We start from the raw sequence: 16,429 nt of genomic DNA, 5'->3' as shown, positions 1-16,429 counted from the left end.
TTGTGCCGTGTGCCTTGTGCCGTGTGCCTTGTGCCGTGTGCCTTGTGCCGTGTGCCTTGTGCCGTGTGCCTTGTGCCTTGTGCCGTGTGCCTTGTGCCGTGTGCCGTGTGCCTTGTGCCGTGTGCCGTGTGCCTTGTGCCGTGTGCCGTTGCCGTGTGCCGTGTGCCGTGTGCCGTGTGCCTTGTGCCCGTGTGCCGTGTGCCGTGTGCCGTGTGCCGTGTGCCGTGTGCCTTGTGCCGTGTGCCGTGTGCCGTGTGCCGTGTGCCGTGTGCCGTGTGCCGTGTGCCGTGTGCCTTGTGCCTTGTGCCTTGTGCCTTGTGCCGTGTGCCGTGTGCCGTGTGCCGTGTGCCGTGTGCCGTGTGCCTTGTGCCTTGTGCCTTGTGCCTTGTGCCTTGTCCCTTGTGCCCTTGTGCCTTGTGCCTTGTGCCTTGTGCCTTGTGCCTTGTGCCTTGTGCCTTGTTCTTGTGGCCGTGTGCCTTGTGCCGTGTGCCTTGTGCCGTGTGCCTTGTGCCGTGTGCCGTGTGCCTTGTGCCGTGTGCCTTGTGCCTTGTGCCGTGTGCCGTGTGCCGTGTGCCGTGTGCCGTGTGCCGTGTGCCGTGTGCCGTGTGCCGTGTGCCGTGTGCCGTGTGCCTTGTGCCGTGTGCCGTGTGCCGTGTGCCGTGTGCCTTGTGCCGTGTGCCGTGTGCCTTGTGCCGTGTGCCTTGTGCCTTGTGCCGTGTGCCGTGTGCCGTGTGCCGTGTGCCGTGTGCCTTGTGCCGTGTGCCTTGTGCCTTGTGCCGTGTGCCGTGTGCCGTGTGCCGTGTGCCGGTGTGCCGTGTGCCGTGTGCCTTGTGCCGTGTGCCTTGTGCCTTGTGCCGTGTGCCTTGTGCCTTGTGCCTTGTGCCGTGTGCCTTGTGCCTTGTGCCTTGTGCCGTGTGCCTTGTGCCTTGTGCCTTGTGCCTTGTGCCTTGTGCCTTGTGCCTTGTGCCTTGTGCCTTGTGCCGTGTGCCGTGTGCCGTGTGCCGTGTGCCGTGTGCCTTGTGCCTTGTGCCTTGTGCCGTGTGCCGTGTGCCGTGTGCCGTGTGCCGTGTGCCGTGTGCCGTGTGCCTTGTGCCGTGTGCCGTGTGCGTGTGCCGTGTGCCTTGTGCCTTGTGCCTTGTGCCTTGTGCCTTGTGCCGTGTGCCTTGTGCCTTGTGCCTTGTGCCGTGTGCCGTGTGCCGTGTGCCGTGTGCCGTGTGCCTTGTGCCTTGTGCCTTGTGCCTTGTGCCTTGTGCCTTGTGCCTTGTGCCTTGTGCCTTGTGCCTTGTGCCGTGTGCCGTGTGCCTTGTGCCGTGTGCCTTGTGCCTTGTGCCTTGTGCCTTGTGCCGTGTGCCGTGTGCCGTGTGCCTTGTGCCGTGTGCCGTGTGCCGTGTGCCGTGTGCCGTGTGCCTGTGCCGTGTGCCGTGTGCCTTGTGCCGTGTGCCGTGTGCCTTGTGCCGTGTGCCGTGTGCCGTGTGCCTTGTGCCTTGTGCCTTGTGCCGTGTGCCGTGTGCCTTGTGCCTTGTGCCTTGTGCCTTGTGCCTTGTGCCGTGTGCCGTGTGCCGTGTGCCTTGTGCCTTGTGCCTTGTGCCTTGTGCCTTGTGCCGTGTGCCGTGTGCCGTGTGCCGTGTGCCGTGTGCCGTGTGCCTTGTGCCGTGTGCCGTGTGCCGTGTGCCGTGTGCCTTGTGCCTTGTGCCGTGTGCCGTGTGCCGTGTGCCTTGTGCCTTGTGCCGTGTGCCGTGTGCCGTGTGCCGTGTGCCGTGTGCCTTGTGCCTTGTGCCTTGTGCCTTGTGCCTTGTGCCGTGTGCCGTGTGCCTTGTGCCTTGTGCCGTGTGCCTTGTGCCGTGTGCCTTGTGCCTTGTGCCGTGTGCCGTGTGCCGTGTGCCTTGTGCCGTGTCCTTTGTGCCGTGTGCCTTGTGCCTTGTGCCTTGTGCCTTGTGCCTTGTGCCTTGTGCCTTGTGCCTTGTGCCTTGTGCCGTGTGCCTTGTGCCGTGTGCCTTGTGCCGTGTGCCTTGTGCCGTGTGCCTTGTGCCGTGTGCCGTGTGCCGTGTGCCGTGTGCCTTGTGCCGTGTGCCTTGTGCCGTGTGCCGTGTGCCGTGTGCCGTGTGCCGTGTGCCGTGTGCCTTGTGCCTTGTGCCGTGTGCCTTGTGCCTGTGCCTTGTGCCTTGTGCCGTGTGCCGTGTGCCGTGTGCCTTGTGCCTTGTGCCGTGTGCCTTGTGCCGTGTGCCTTGTGCCGTGTGCCTTGTGCCTTGTGCCGTGTGCCTTGTGCCTTGTGCCTTGTGCCTTGTGCCTTGTGCCGTGTGCCTGTGCCTTGTGCCTTGTGCCTTGTGCCGTGTGCCTTGTGCCTTGTGCCTTGTGCCGTGTGCCTTGTGCCTTGTGCCGTGTCCGTGTGCCGTGTGCCGTGTGCCTTGTGCCGTGTGCCTTGTGCCGTGTGCCGTGTGCCTTGTGCCGTGTGCCTTGTGCCTTGTGCCGTGTGCCGTGTGCCTTGTGCCTTGTGCCTTGTGCCTTGTGCCTTGTGCCTTGTGCCTTGTGCCTTGTGCCTTGTGCCTTGTGCCTTGTGCCGTGTGCCGTGTGCCGGGTGCCGTGTGCCGTGTGCCGTGTGCCGTGTGCCGTGTGCCGTGTGCCGTGTGCCGTGTGCCGTGTGCCGTGTGCCGTGTGCCGTGTGCCGTGTGCCGTGTGCCGTGTGCCGTGTGCCGTGTGCCTTGTGCCGTGTGCCGTGTGCCGTGTGCCGTGTGTGCCGTGTGCCGTGTGCCGTGTGCCGTGTGCCGTGTGCCGTGTGCCGTGTGCCGTGTGCCGTGTGCCGTGTGCCCGTGTGCCGTGTGCCGTGTGCCGTGTGCGTGTGCTTGTGCCTTGTGCCGTGTGCCGTGTGCCGTGTGCCGTGTGCCTTGTGCCTTGTGCCTTGTGCCGTGTGCCTTGTGCCGTGTGCCGTGTGCCGTGTGCCGTGTGCCGTGTGCGTGTGCCGTGTGCCGTGTGCCTTGTGCCTTGTGCCTTGTGCCTTGTGCCTTGTGCCGTGTGCCTTGTGCCGTGTGCCGTGTGCCGTGTGCCGTGTGCCGTGTGCCGTGTGCCGTGTGCCGTGTGCCTTGTGCCGTGTGCCTTGTGCCGTGTGCTTGTGCCGTGTGCCGTGTGCCTTGTGCCTTGTGCCGTGTGCCTTGTGCCGTGTGCCTTGTGCTTGTGCCTTGTGCCGTGTGCCGTGTGCCGTGTGCCGTGTGCCGTGTGCCTTGTGCCGTGTGCCGTGTGCCGTGTGCCGTGTGCCGTGTGCCGTGTGCCGTGTGCCGTGTGCCGTGTGCCTTGTGCCTTGTGCCTTGTGCCTTGTGCCGTGTGCCGTGTGCCTTGTGCCTTGTGCCTTGTGCCTTGTGCCTTGTGCCTTGTGCCTTGTGCCTTGTGCCTTGTGCCTTGTGCCTTGTGCCTTGTGCCTTGTGCCTTGTGCCTTGTGCCTTGTGCCTTGTGCCTTGTGCCTTGTGCCTTGTGCCTTGTGCCTTGTGCCTTGTGCCTTGTGCCTTGTGCCGTGTGCCGTGTGCCTTGTGCCGTGTGCCTTGTGCCGTGTGCCGTGTGCCGTGTGCCGTGTGCCGTGTGCCTTGTGCCGTGTGCCGTGTGCCGTGTGCCGTGTGCCGTGTGCCTTGTGCCTTGTGCCTTGTGCCGTGTGCCTTGTGCCGTGTGCCTTGTGCCTTGTGCCTTGTGCCTTGTGCCTTGTGCCTTGTGCTTGTGCCTTGTGCCTTGTGCCTTGTGCCTTGTGCCTTGTGCCTTGTGCCTTGTGCCTTGTGCCTTGTGCCTTGTGCCTTGTGCCGTGTGCCGTGTGCGTGTGCCGTGTGCCGTGTGCCTTGTGCCGTGTGCCTTGTGCCTTGTGCCTTGTGCCGTGTGCCGTGTGCCTTGTGCCGTGTGCCTTGTGCCGTGTGCCGTGTGCCTTGTGCTTGTGCCTTGTGCCGTGTGCCGTGTGCCGTGTGCCGTGTGCCGTGTGCCTTGTGCCGTGTGCCGTGTGCCGTGTGCCGTGTGCGTGTGCCTTGTGCCTTGTGCCTTGTGCCTTGTGCCGTGTGCCGTGTGCCGTGTGCCTTGTGCCTTGTGCCTTTGCCTTGTGCCTTGTGCCTTGTGCCTTGTGCCTTGTGCCTTGTGCCTTGTGCCTTGTGCCTTGTGCCGTGTGCCGTGTGCCTTGTGCCGTGTGCCTTGTGCCGTGTGCCGTGTGCCTTGTGCCGTGTGCCGTGTGCCTTGTGCCGTGTGCCGTGTGCCCTTGTGCTGTGCCGTGTGCCTTGTGCCTTGTGCCTTGTGCCTTGTGCCTTGTGCCTTGTGCCGTGTGCCTTGTGCCGTGTGCCTTGTGCCTTGTGCCTTGTGCCTTGTGCCTTGTGCCTTGTGCCTTGTGCCTTGTGCCTTGTGCCTTGTGCCTTGTGCCTTGTGCCTTGTGCCGTGTGCCGTGTGCCGTGTGCCGTGTGCCGTGTGCCGTGTGCCTTGTGCCTTGTGCCTTGTGCCTTGTGCCTTGTGCCTTGTGCCTTGTGCCTTGTGCCTTGTGCCTTGTGCCTTGTGCCTTGTGCCTTGTGCCTTGTGCCTTGTGCCTTGTGCCGTGTGCCTTGTGCCGTGTGCCTTGTGCCGTGTGCCGTGTGCCTTGTGCCGTGTGCCGTGTGCCGTGTGCCGTGTGCCTTGTGCCGTGTGTGCCGTGTGCCGTGTGCGTGTGCCTTGTGCCTTGTGCCGTGTGCCGTGTGCCTTGTGCCGTGTGCCGTGTGCCTGTGTGCCGTGTGCCTTGTGCCTTGTGCCTTGTGCCTTGTGCCGTGTGCCTTGTGCCGTGTGCCGTGTGCCTTGTGCCTTGTGCCGTGTGCCTTGTGCCTTGTGCCTGTGCCTTGTGCCTTGTGCCTTGTGCCTTGTGCCTTGTGCCGTGTGCCTTGTGCCTTGTGCCTTGTGCCTTGTGCCTTGTGCCTTGTGCCTTGTGCCTTGTGCCTTGTGCCTTGTGCCTTGTGCCTTGTGCCTTGTGCCTTGTGCCTTGTGCCTTGTGCCTTGTGCCTTGTGCCGTGTGCCTTGTGCCGTGTGCCGTGTGCCGTGTGCCGTGTGCCGTGTGCCGTGTGCCTTGTGCCGTGTGCCTTGTGCCTTGTGCCTTGTGCCGTGTGCCGTGTGCCTTGTGCCGTGTGCCTTGTGCCTTGTGCCGTGTGCCTTGTGCCGTGTGCCGTGTGCCGTGTGCCGTGTGCCGTGTGCCGTGTGCCTTGTGCCGTGTGCCGTGTGCCGTGTGCTGTGCCGTGTGCCTCTTGCCTTGTGCCGTGTGCCGTGTGCCTTGTGCCTTGTGCCTTGTGCCTTGTGCCTTGTGCCTTGTGCCTTGTGCCTTGTGCCTTGTGCCTTGTGCCTTGTGCCTTGTGCCTTGTGCCTTGTGCCGTGTGCCGTGTGCCGTGTGCCGTGTGCCTTGTGCCGTGTGCCGTGTGCCTTGTGCCGTGTGCCGTGTGCCTTGTGCCGTGTGCCGTGTGCCTTGTGCCTTGTGCCGTGTGCCTTGTGCCTTGTGCCTTGTGCCTTGTGCCTTGTGCCTTGTGCCTTGTGCCGTGTGCCTTGTGCCGTGTGCCTTGTGCCTTGTGCCTTGTGCCTTGTGCCTTGTGCCTTGTGCCTTGTGCCTTGTGCCTTGTGCCTTTGTGCCGTGTGCCTTGTGCCTTGTGCCGTGTGCCGTGTGCCGTGTGCCTTGTGCCGTGTGCCGTGTGCCGTGTGCCTTGTGCCTTGTGCCTTGTGCCTTGTGCCTTGTGCCTTGTGCCTTGTGCCTTGTGCCTTGTGCCTTGTGCCTTGTGCCTTGTGCCTTGTGCCTTGTGCCGTGTGCCGTGTGCCTTGTGCCGTGTGCCTTGTGCCGTGTGCCGTGTGCCGTGTGCCGTGTGCCGTGTGCCGTGTGCCGTGTGCCTTGTGCCGTGTGCCGTGTGCCGTGTGCCGTGTGCCGTGTGCCTTGTGCCGTGTGCCGTGTGCCGTGTGCCTTGTGCCGTGTGCCGTGTGCCGTGTGCCTTGTGCCGTGTGCCTTGTGCCTTGTGCCGTGTGCCTTGTGCCTTGTGCCGTGTGCCTTGTGCCTTGTGCCGTGTGCCTTGTGCCGTGTGCCTTGTGCCTTGTGCCTTGTGCCTTGTGCCTTGTGCCTTGTGCCTTGTGCCTTGTGCCTTGTGCCTTGTGCCTTGTGCCTTGTGCCTTGTGCCTTGTGCCTTGTGCCTTGTGCCTTGTGCCTTGTGCCTTGTGCCTTGTGCCTTGTGCCTTGTGCCTTGTGCCTTGTGCCTTGTGCCTTGTGCCTTGTGCCTTGTGCCTTGTGCCTTGTGCCTTGTGCCTTGTGCCTTGTGCCTTGTGCCTTGTGCCTTGTGCCGTGTGCCTTGTGCCGTGTGCCGTGTGCCTTGTGCTGTGTGCTTGTGCCGTGTGCCTTGTGCCTTGTGCCTTGTGCCTTGTGCCTTGTGCCTTGTGCCTTGTGCCTTGTGCCGTGTGCCTTGTGCCGTGTGCCTTGTGCCTTGTGCCTTGTGCCTTGTGCCTTGTGCCTTGTGCCTTGTGCCTTGTGCCGTGTGCCGTGTGCCTTGTGCCGTGTGCCGTGTGCCTGTGCCTTGTGCCTTGTGCCTTGTGCCTTGTGCCTTGTGCCTTGTGCCGTGTGCCGTGTGCCGTGTGCCGTGTGCCGTTGTGCCGTGTGCCTTGTGCCTTGTGCCGTGTGCCTTGTGCCGTGTGCCTTGTGCCGTGTGCCGTGTGCCGTGTGCCTTGTGCCTTGTGCCTTGTGCCTTGTGCCTTGTGCCTTGTGCCTTGTGCCTTGTGCCTTGTGCCTTGTGCCGTGTGCCTTGTGCCTTGTGCCGTGTGCCGTGTGCCTTGTGCCGTGTGCCTTGTGCCTTGTGCCTTGTGCCTTGTGCCTTGTGCCTTGTGCCTTGTGCCGTGTGCCTTGTGCCGTGTGCCGTGTGCCTTGTGCCTTGTGCCTTGTGCCTTGTGCCTTGTGCCTTTGTGCCTGTGCCGTGTGCCGTGTGCCTTGTGCCTTGTGCCTTGTGCCGTGTGCCGTGTGCCGTGTGCCTTGTGCCTTGTGCCTTGTGCCGTGTGCCTTGTGCCGTGTGCCGTGTGCCGTGTGCCGTGTGCCTTGTGCCTTGTGCCTTGTGCCGTGTGCCTTGTGCCTTGTGCCTTGTGCCTTGTGCCTTGTGCCGTGTGCCGTGTGCCTTGTGCCTTGTGCCTTGTGCCGTGTGCCGTGTGCCGTGTGCCTGTGTGCCGTGTGCCTTGTGCCGTGTGCCTGTGCCGTGTGCCGTGTGCCGTGTGCCGTGTGCCGTGTGCCTTGTGCCTTGTGCCTTGTGCCTTGTGCCTTGTGCCGTGTGCCTTGTGCCTTGTGCCTTGTGCCGTGTGCCTTGTGCCTTGTGCCTTGTGCCGTGTGCCTTGTGCCGTGTGCCTTGTGCCTTGTGCCTTGTGCCGTGTGCCTTGTGCCGTGTGCCTTGTGCCGTGTGCCTTGTGCCTTGTGCCTTGTGCCTTGTGCCTTGTGCCTTGTGCCTTGTGCCTTGTGCCTTGTGCCTTGTGCCTTGTGCCTTGTGCCTTGTGCCTTGTGCCTTGTGCCTTGTGCCTTGTGCCTTGTGCCTTGTGCCTTGTGCCTTGTGCCGTGTGCCGTGTGCCTTGTGCCTTGTGCCTTGTGCCTTGTGCCTTGTGCCTTGTGCCGTGTGCCGTGTGCCGTGTGCCGTGTGCCGTGTGCCGTGTGCCTTGTGCCGTGTGCCTTGTGCCTTGTGCCGTGTGCCTTGTGCCTTGTGCCTTGTGCCGTGTGCCTTGTGCCTTGTGCCTTGTGCCTTGTGCCTTGTGCCTTGTGCCTTGTGCCTTGTGCCTTGTGCCGTGTGCCTTGTGCCGTGTGCCGTGTGCCTTGTGCCTGTGCCTTGTGCCTTGTGCCTTGTGCCGTGTGCCGTGTGCCTTGTGCCGTGTGCCTTGTGCCGTGTGCCGTGTGCCGTGTGCCTTGTGCCTTGTGCCTTGTGCCTTGTGCCTTGTGCCTTGTGCCTTGTGCCTTGTGCCTTGTGCCGTGTGCCGTGTGCCTTGTGCCGTGTGCCTTGTGCCGTGTGCCGTGTGCCGTGTGCCTTGTGCCTTGTGCCTTGTGCCTTGTGCCTTGTGCCGTGTGCCGTGTGCCTTGTGCCGTGTGCCTTGTGCCGTGTGCCTTGTGCCTTGTGCCGTGTGCCTTGTGCCTTGTGCCGTGTGCTTGTGCCTTGTGCCTTGTGCCTTGTGCCTTGTGCCTTGTGCCTTGTGCCTTGTGCCTTGTGCCTTGTGCCTTGTGCCTTGTGCCTTGTGCCTTGTGCCGTGTGCCGTGTGCCTTGTGCCTTGTGCCTTGTGCCTTGTGCCTTGTGCCTTGTGCCGTGTGCCGTGTGCCTTGTGCCTTGTGCCTTGTGCCTTGTGCCTTGTGCCTTGTGCCTTGTGCCTTGTGCCTTGTTGCCTTGTGCCTTGTGCCTTGTGCCTTGTGCCTTGTGCCTTGTGCCTTGTGCCGTGTGCCGTGTGCCGTGTGCCGTGTGCCGTGTGCCGTGTGCCTTGTGCCGTGTGCCTTGTGCCGTGTGCCGTGTGCCGTGTGCCGTGTGCCGTGTGCCGTGTGCCGTGTGCCGTGTGCCTTGTGCCGTGTGCCGTGTGCCGTGTGCCGTGTGCCGTGTGCCTTGTGCCTTGTGCCTTGTGCCTTGTGCCTTGTGCCTTGTGCCTTGTGCCTTGTGCCTTGTGCCTTGTGCCTTGTGCCTTGTGCCTTGTGCCTTGTGCCTTGTGCCTTGTGCCTTGTGCCTTGTGCCTTGTGCCTTGTGCCTTGTGCCTTGTGCCTTGTGCCTTGTGCCGTGTGCCGTGTGCCGTGTGCCTTGTGCCTTGTGCCTTGTGCCTTGTGCCTTGTGCCTTGTGCCGTGTGCCGTGTGCCTTGTGCCGTGTGCCTTGTGCCTTGTGCCGTGTGCCGTGTGCCGTGTGCCGTGTGCCGTGTGCCTTGTGCCTTGTGCCGTGTGCCGTGTGCCGTGTGCCGTGTGCCGTGTGCCGTGTGCCTTGTGCCGTGTGCCGTGTGCCTTGTGCCTTGTGCCGTGTGCCTTGTGCCTTGTGCCTTGTGCCTTGTGCCTTGTGCCTTGTGCCGTGTGCCTTGTGCCTTGTGCCTTGTGCCTTGTGCCTTGTGCCTTGTGCCTTGTGCCTTGTGCCTTGTGCCTTGTGCCTTTGTGCCTTGTGCCTTGTGCCTTGTGCCGTGCCGTGTGCCGTGTGCCTTGTGCCTTGTGCCTTGTGCCGTGTGCCGTGTGCCTTGTGCCTTGTGCCTTGTGCCTTGTGCCTTGTGCCTTGTGCCTTGTGCCTTGTGCCTTGTGCCTTGTGCCTTGTGCCTTGTGCCTTGTGCCTTGTGCCTTGTGCCTGTGCCTTGTGCCTTGTGCCTGTGCCGTGTGCCGTGTGCCGTGTGCCTTGTGCCTTGTGCCTTGTGCCTTGTGCCTTGTGCCGTGTGCCGTGTGCCGTGTGCCGTGTGCCGTGTGCGTGTGCCGTGTGCCTTGTGCCGTGTGCCGTGTGCCGTGTGCCGTGTGCCGTGTGCCTTGTGCCGTGTGCCTTGTGCCGTGTGCCGTGTGCCGTGTGCCCTTGTGCCTTGTGCCTTGTGCCTTGTGCCGTGTGCCGTGTGCCGTGTGCCGTGTGCCGTGTGCCTTGTGCCTTGTGCCTTGTGCCTTGTGCCGTGTGCCGTGTGCCTTGTGCCTTGTGCCTTGTGCCTTGTGCCTTGTGCCTTGTGCCTTGTGCCTTGTGCCTTGTGCCTTGTGCCTTGTGCCTTGTGCCTTGTGCCTTGTGCCTTGTGCCTTGTGCCTTGTGCCTTGTGCCTTGTGCCTTGTGCCTTGTGCCTTGTGCCTGTGCTTGTGCCTTGTGCCGTGTGCCTTGTGCCTTGTGCCTTGTGCCTTGTGCCTTGTGCCTTGTGCCTTGTGCCTTGTGCCTTGTGCCTTGTGCCTTGTGCCTTGTGCCTTGTGCCTTGTGCCTTGTGCCTTGTGCCGTGTGCCTTGTGCCTTGTGCCTTGTGCCTTGTGCCTTGTGCCTTGTTGCCTTGTGCCTTGTGCCTGTGCCTTGTGCCTTTTCCTTGTGCCTTGTGCCTTGTGCCTTGTGCCTTGTGCCTTGTGCCTTGTGCCTTGTGCCTTGTGCCTTGTGCCTTGTGCCTTGTGCCTTGTGCCTTGTGCCTTGTGCCTTGTGCCTTGTGCCTTGTGCCTTGTGCCTTGTGCCTTGTGCCTTGTGCCTTGTGCCTTGTGCCTTGTGCCTTGTGCCTTGTGCCTTGTGCCTTGTGCCTTGTGCCTTGTGCCTTGTGCCTTGTGCCTTGTGCCTTGTGCCTTGTGCCTTGTGCCTTGTGCCTTGTGCCTTGTGCCTTGTGCCTTGTGCCTTGTGCCTTGTGCCTTGTGCCTTGTGCCTTGTGCCTTGTGCCTTGTGCCTTGTGCCTTGTGCCTTGTGCCTTGTGCCTTGTGCCTTGTGCCTTGTGCATTGTGCCTTGTGCCTTGTGCCTTGTGCCTTGTGCCTTGTGCCTTGTGCCTTGTGCCTTGTGCCTTGTGCCTTGTGCCTTGTGCCTTGTGCCTTGTGCCTTGTGCCTTGTGCCTTGTGCCTTGTGCCTTGTGCCTTGTGCCTTGTGCCTTGTGCCTTGTGCCTTGTGCCTTGTGCCTTGTGCCTTGTGCCTTGTGCCTTGTGCCTTGTGCCTTGTGCCTTGTGCCTTGTGCCTTGTGCCTTGTGCCTTGTGCCTTGTGCCTTGTGCCTTGTGCCTTGTGCCTCTGTGCCTTGTGCCTTGTGCCTTGTGCCTTGTGCCTTGTGCCTTGTGCCTTGTGCCTTGTGCCTTGTGCCTTGTGCCTTGTGCCTTGTGCCTTGTGCCTTGTGCCTTGTGCCTTGTGCCTTGTGCCTTGTGCCTTGTGCCTTGTGCCTTGTGCCTTGTGCCTTGTGCCTGTGCCTTGTGCCTTGTGCCTTGTGCTTGTGCCTTGTGCCTTGTGCCTTGTGCCTTGTGCCTTGTGCCTTGTGCCTTGTGCCTTGTGCCTTGTGCCTTGTGCCTTGTGCCTTGTGCCTTGTGCCTTGTGGCCTTGTGCCTTGTGCCTTGTGCCTTGTGCCTTGTGCCTTGTGCCTTGTGCCTTGTGCCTTGTGCCTTGTGCCTTGTGCCTTGTGCCTTGTGCCTTGTGCCTTGTGCCTTGTGCCTTGTGCCTTGTGCCTTGTGCCTTGTGCCTTGTGCCTTGTGCCTTGTGCCTTGTGCCTTGTGCCTTGTGCCTTGTGCCTTGTGCCTTGTGCCTTGTGCCTTGTGCCTTGTGCCTTGTGCCTTGTGCCTTGTGCCTTGTGCCTTGTGCCTTGTGCCTTGTGCCTTGTGCCTTGTGCCTTGTGCCCTTGTGCCTTGTGCCTTGTGCCTTGTGCCTTGTGCCTTGTGCCTTGTGCCTTGTGCCTTGTGCCTTGTGCCTTGTGCCTTGTGCCTTGTGCCTTGTGCCTTGTGCCTTGTGCCTTGTGCCTTGTGCCTTGTGCCTTGTGCCTTGTGCCTTGTGCCTTGTGCCTTGTGCCTTGTGCCTTGTGCCTTGTGCCTTGTGCCTTGTGCCTTGTGCCTTGTGCCTTGTGCCTTGTGCCTTGTGCCCTTGTGCCTTGTGCCTTGTGCCTTGTGCCTTGTGCCTTGTGCCTTGTGCCTTGTGCCTTGTGCCTTGTGCCTTGTGCCTTGTGCCTTGTGCCTTGTGCCTTGTGCCTTGTGCCTTGTGCCTTGTGCCTTGTGCCTTGTGCCTTGTGCCTTGTGCCTTGTGCCTTGTGCCTTGTGCCTTGTGCCTTGTGCCTTGTGCCTTGTGCCTTGTGCCTTGTGCCTTGTGCCTTGTGCCTTGTGCCTTGTGCCTTGTGCCTTGTGCCTTGTGCCTTGTGCCTTGTGCCTTGTGCCTTGTGCCTTGTGCCTTGTGCCTTGTGCCTTGTGCCTTGTGCCTTGTGCCTTGTGCCTTGTGCCTTGTGCCTTGTGCCTTGTGCCTTGTGCCTTGTGCCTTGTGCCTTGTGCCTTGTGCCTTGTGCCTTGTGCCTTGTGCCTTGTGCCTTGTGCCTTGTGCCTTGTGCCTTGTGCCTTGTGCCTTGTGCCTTGTGCCTTGTGCCTTGTGCCTTGTGCCTTGTGCCTTGTGCCTTGTGCCTTGTGCCTTGTGCCTTGTGCCTTGTGCCTTGTGCCTTGTGCCTTGTGCCTTGTGCCTTGTGCCTTGTGCCTTGTGCCTTGTGCCTTGTGCCTTGTGCCTTGTGCCTTGTGCCTTGTGCCTTGTGCCTTGTGCCTTGTGCCTTGTGCCTTGTGCCTTGTGCCTTGTGCCTTGTGCCTTGTGCCTTGTGCCTTGTGCCTTGTGCCTTGTGCCTTGTGCCTTGTGCCTTGTGCCTTGTGCCTTGTGCCTTGTGCCTTGTGCCTTGTGCCTTGTGCCTTGTGCCTTGTGCCTTGTGCCTTGTGCCTTGTGCCTTGTGCCTTGTGCCTTGTGCCTTGTGCCTTGTGCCTTGTGCCTTGTGCCTTGTGCCTTGTGCCTTGTGCCTTGTGCCTTGTGCCTTGTGCCTTGTGCCTTGTGCCTTGTGCCTTGTGCCTTGTGCCTTGTGCCTTGTGCCTTGTGCCTTGTGCCTTGTGCCTTGTGCCTTGTGCCTTGTGCCTTGTGCCTTGTGCCTTGTGCCTTGTGCCTTGTGCCTTGTGCCTTGTGCCTTGTGCCTTGTGCCTTGTGCCTTGTGCCTTGTGCCTTGTGCCTTGTGCCTTGTGCCTTGTGCCTTGTGCCTTGTGCCTTGTGCCTTGTGCCTTGTGCCTTGTGCCTTGTGCCTTGTGCCTTGTGCCTTGTGCCTTGTGCCTTGTGCCTTGTGCCTTGTGCCTTGTGCCTTGTGCCTTGTGCCTTGTGCCTTGTGCCTTGTGCCTTGTGCCTTGTGCCTTGTGCCTTGTGCCTTGTGCCTTGTGCCTTGTGCCTTGTGCCTTGTGCCTTGTGCCTTGTGCCTTGTGCCTTGTGCCTTGTGCCTTGTGCCTTGTGCCTTGTGCCTTGTGCCTTGTGCCTTGTGCCTTGTGCCTTGTGCCTTGTGCCTTGTGCCTTGTGCCTTGTGCCTTGTGCCTTGTGCCTTGTGCCTTGTGCCTTGTGCCTTGTGCCTTGTGCCTTGTGCCTTGTGCCTTGTGCCTTGTGCCTTGTGCCTTGTGCCTTGTGCCTTGTGCCTTGTGCCTTGTGCCTTGTGCCTTGTGCCTTGTGCCTTGTGCCTTGTGCCTTGTGCCTTGTGCCTTGTGCCTTGTGCCTTGTGCCTTGTGCCTTGTGCCTTGTGCCTTGTGCCTTGTGCCTTGTGCCTTGTGCCTTGTGCCTTGTGCCTTGTGCCTTGTGCCTTGTGCCTTGTGCCTTGTGCCTTGTGCCTTGTGCCTTGTGCCTTGTGCCTTGTGCCTTGTGCCTTGTGCCTTGTGCCTTGTGCCTTGTGCCTTGTGCCTTGTGCCTTGTGCCTTGTGCCTTGTGCCTTGTGCCTTGTGCCTTGTGCCTTGTGCCTTGTGCCTTGTGCCTTGTGCCTTGTGCCTTGTGCCTTGTGCCTTGTGCCTTGTGCCTTGTGCCTTGTGCCTTGTGCCTTGTGCCTTGTGCCTTGTGCCTTGTGCCTTGTGCCTTGTGCCTTGTGCCTTGTGCCTTGTGCCTTGTGCCTTGTGCCTTGTGCCTTGTGCCTTGTGCCTTGTGCCTTGTGCCTTGTGCCTTGTGCCTTGTGCCTTGTGCCTTGTGCCTTGTGCCTTGTGCCTTGTGCCTTGTGCCTTGTGCCTTGTGCCTTGTGCCTTGTGCCTTGTGCCTTGTGCCTTGTGCCTTGTGCCTTGTGCCTTGTGCCTTGTGCCTTGTGCCTTGTGCCTTGTGCCTTGTGCCTTGTGCCTTGTGCCTTGTGCCTTGTGCCTTGTGCCTTGTGCCTTGTGCCTTGTGCCTTGTGCCTTGTGCCTTGTGCCTTGTGCCTTGTGCCTTGTGCCTTGTGCCTTGTGCCTTGTGCCTTGTGCCTTGTGCCTTGTGCCTTGTGCCTTGTGCCTTGTGCCTTGTGCCTTGTGCCTTGTGCCTTGTGCCTTGTGCCTTGTGCCTTGTGCCTTGTGCCTTGTGCCTTGTGCCTTGTGCCTTGTGCCTTGTGCCTTGTGCCTTGTGCCTTGTGCCTTGTGCCTTGTGCCTTGTGCCTTGTGCCTTGTGCCTTGTGCCTTGTGCCTTGTGCCTTGTGCCTTGTGCCTTGTGCCTTGTGCCTTGTGCCTTGTGCCTTGTGCCTTGTGCCTTGTGCCTTGTGCCTTGTGCCTTGTGCCTTGTGCCTTGTGCCTTGTGCCTTGTGCCTTGTGCCTTGTGCCTTGTGCCTTGTGCCTTGTGCCTTGTGCCTTGTGCCTTGTGCCTTGTGCCTTGTGCCTTGTGCCTTGTGCCTTGTGCCTTGTGCCTTGTGCCTTGTGCCTTGTGCCTTGTGCCTTGTGCCTTGTGCCTTGTGCCTTGTGCCTTGTGCCTTGTGCCTTGTGCCTTGTGCCTTGTGCCTTGTGCCTTGTGCCTTGTGCCTTGTGCCTTGTGCCTTGTGCCTTGTGCCTTGTGCCTTGTGCCTTGTGCCTTGTGCCTTGTGCCTTGTGCCTTGTGCCTTGTGCCTTGTGCCTTGTGCCTTGTGCCTTGTGCCTTGTGCCTTGTGCCTTGTGCCTTGTGCCTTGTGCCTTGTGCCTTGTGCCTTGTGCCTTGTGCCTTGTGCCTTGTGCCTTGTGCCTTGTGCCTTGTGCCTTGTGCCTTGTGCCTTGTGCCTTGTGCCTTGTGCCTTGTGCCTTGTGCCTTGTGCCTTGTGCCTTGTGCCTTGTGCCTTGTGCCTTGTGCCTTGTGCCTTGTGCCTTGTGCCTTGTGCCTTGTGCCTTGTGCCTTGTGCCTTGTGCCTTGTGCCTTGTGCCTTGTGCCTTGTGCCTTGTGCCTTGTGCCTTGTGCCTTGTGCCTTGTGCCTTGTGCCTTGTGCCTTGTGCCTTGTGCCTTGTGCCTTGTGCCTTGTGCCTTGTGCCTTGTGCCTTGTGCCTTGTGCCTTGTGCCTTGTGCCTTGTGCCTTGTGCCTTGTGCCTTGTGCCTTGTGCCTTGTGCCTTGTGCCTTGTGCCTTGTGCCTTGTGCCTTGTGCCTTGTGCCTTGTGCCTTGTGCCTTGTGCCTTGTGCCTTGTGCCTTGTGCCTTGTGCCTTGTGCCTTGTGCCTTGTGCCTTGTGCCTTGTGCCTTGTGCCTTGTGCCTTGTGCCTTGTGCCTTGTGCCTTGTGCCTTGTGCCTTGTGCCTTGTGCCTTGTGCCTTGTGCCTTGTGCCTTGTGCCTTGTGCCTTGTGCCTTGTGCCTTGTGCCTTGTGCCTTGTGCCTTGTGCCTTGTGCCTTGTGCCTTGTGCCTTGTGCCTTGTGCCTTGTGCCTTGTGCCTTGTGCCTTGTGCCTTGTGCCTTGTGCCTTGTGCCTTGTGCCTTGTGCCTTGTGCCTTGTGCCTTGTGCCTTGTGCCTTGTGCCTTGTGCCTTGTGCCTTGTGCCTTGTGCCTTGTGCCTTGTGCCTTGTGCCTTGTGCCTTGTGCCTTGTGCCTTGTGCCTTGTGCCTTGTGCCTTGTGCCTTGTGCCTTGTGCCTTGTGCCTTGTGCCTTGTGCCTTGTGCCTTGTGCCTTGTGCCTTGTGCCTTGTGCCTTGTGCCTTGTGCCTTGTGCCTTGTGCCTTGTGCCTTGTGCCTTGTGCCTTGTGCCTTGTGCCTTGTGCCTTGTGCCTTGTGCCTTGTGCCTTGTGCCTTGTGCCTTGTGCCTTGTGCCTTGTGCCTTGTGCCTTGTGCCTTGTGCCTTGTGCCTTGTGCCTTGTGCCTTGTGCCTTGTGCCTTGTGCCTTGTGCCTTGTGCCTTGTGCCTTGTGCCTTGTGCCTTGTGCCTTGTGCCTTGTGCCTTGTGCCTTGTGCCTTGTGCCTTGTGCCTTGTGCCTTGTGCCTTGTGCCTTGTGCCTTGTGCCTTGTGCCTTGTGCCTTGTGCCTTGTGCCTTGTGCCTTGTGCCTTGTGCCTTGTGCCTTGTGCCTTGTGCCTTGTGCCTTGTGCCTTGTGCCTTGGCCTTGTGCCTTGTGCCTTGTGCCTTGTGCCTTGTGCCTTGTGCCTTGTGCCTTGTGCCTTGTGCCTTGTGCCTTGTGCCTTGTGCCTTGTGCCTTGTGCCTTGTGCCTTGTGCCTTGTGCCTTGTGCCTTGTGCCTTGTGCCTTGTGCCTTGTGCCTTGTGCCTTGTGCCTTGTGCCTTGTGCCTTGTGCCTTGTGCCTTGTGCCTTGTGCCTTGTGCCTTGTGCCTTGTGCCTTGTGCCTTGTGCCTTGTGCCTTGTGCCTTGTGCCTTGTGCCTTGTGCCTTGTGCCTTGTGCCTTGTGCCTTGTGCCTTGTGCCTTGTGCCTTGTGCCTTGTGCCTTGTGCCTTGTGCCTTGTGCCTTGTGCCTTGTGCCTTGTGCCTTGTGCCTTGTGCCTTGTGCCTTGTGCCTTGTGCCTTGTGCCTTGTGCCTTGTGCCTTGTGCCTTGTGCCTTGTGCCTTGTGCCTTGTGCCTTGTGCCTTGTGCCTTGTGCCTTGTGCCTTGTGCCTTGTGCCTTGTGCCTTGTGCCTTGTGCCTTGTGCCTTGTGCCTTGTGCCTTGT

Source organism: Struthio camelus, chromosome 5, assembly GCF_040807025.1.
Source record: "Struthio camelus isolate bStrCam1 chromosome 5, bStrCam1.hap1, whole genome shotgun sequence".
NCBI classification, from domain to species: domain Eukaryota; kingdom Metazoa; phylum Chordata; class Aves; order Struthioniformes; family Struthionidae; genus Struthio; species Struthio camelus.
This window is presented reverse-complemented; position numbering follows the sequence as displayed.